The sequence below is a fragment of the Seriola lalandi genome, unplaced genomic scaffold (genome assembly GCF_002814215.2).
Source record: "Seriola lalandi dorsalis isolate HSWRI2012SDOR001 ecotype SW California unplaced genomic scaffold, Sedor1 jcf7180002054533, whole genome shotgun sequence".
Taxonomy (NCBI): Eukaryota; Metazoa; Chordata; class Actinopteri; order Carangiformes; family Carangidae; genus Seriola; species Seriola lalandi.
This window is the reverse complement of record NW_019525086.1, coordinates 69,825-71,090: the sequence shown is the minus strand read 5'-3', so window position 1 is coordinate 71,090 and position 1,266 is coordinate 69,825.

The following is a 1,266-nucleotide window of genomic DNA, read 5'->3' as shown; positions in this document are numbered from 1 at the left end:
TTGTGTTTATGTGTCTGTTATTAACTTAATAATTTCCTTTAAAAAGGTTTTGTATTCTTTTGATTTTTTTAGTTTTAAGTTATTTGTGTTTCTAATGCATGATGTAAAACCCTTTAAGTTGCCTTTTTATGGAGGGACAAGAAATGACAAGTATAAATAAATGCAGAATTATTTGGATTTATAAAAGCAAATAGCATTTTTTATTTTCAAAATGTATTTTGGTATTTACTGTATATTTAAAAAAGTGACATAAATAAATATATACACTTTTACTCACTTTTTGTCCTTCGTACTTTTCTGTATGAAATCTGCTATAGAAATGAACACACACACTGATCACCTCTGCTGGAGCTTTCAGGGTCCTCCTCAAGAATTTGGTCAGGCCATCAGGTAATTTCAGATTTATTTAAACCATGTGGCAAAAGATAGAATCAATCAGAGGAAAAATGAAGAGTCGACAGACGATGTTAATTTCTGTTCAATTTATTGAGTTTTACAGCCCTGCATGTATTTCAGTCGAGGACAGAGTGATGAACACAGGTTGCTGAAACACCTTGTGCCACATTTTCATAAGGAAACAGGGAACAAAAAAACATTTTTGCAGTTCCACCCAATCAAAATCTTTTCTGAGTTTTTTAACCTAATGGCACAATAGAGAAAAATTATGGGACAATGACGCAGGAAGTTATCAATTCCCAAAACATCATGGAGTCTGGTTCTAGGCTCGATTGAATTTCAAGTCCAAAATGATGCGGGGTCACCGAGGAACCAACAAGTACAAACTAGACAACTGAAATACTGACTACAGAAGGGTTTTGTTGAAAAGAAAGTTTTAAGTTTAACCAACATTTTTTTTTTTTCATGCCAATTCAGAGTCATTCTGTATGAAAACTCCTTTCTATCCCTGTTCTAGAGAAATACTGCTGTAATATCCTCAGCTGAATTCAAACCATAACACTTGAGCTGATTCAGAGTCGGGACATCACTGTGTTCTGAGTGATGCAGCGACGAGCTGCTGCGACCGGATCCTCCGTTTACATCAATCTGCTGAGCTCATCCTTACATTTGGCTCAAATGGAGCGTGGGCGAGTTTCCGTCAGTGCAGCAATTCAATTTAGATGTTACTGGCAATTCAGACATTTATAATATTTAATTTAGTTTTTGAATTTCGCCAATTAAGAATTTGCAGAGCTCGAGGGAGAAACGATAGAACTGCTGTTCTGTACCCGACTCCTCACTTATCTTTTTTTTTTTTTTTTTACTCTT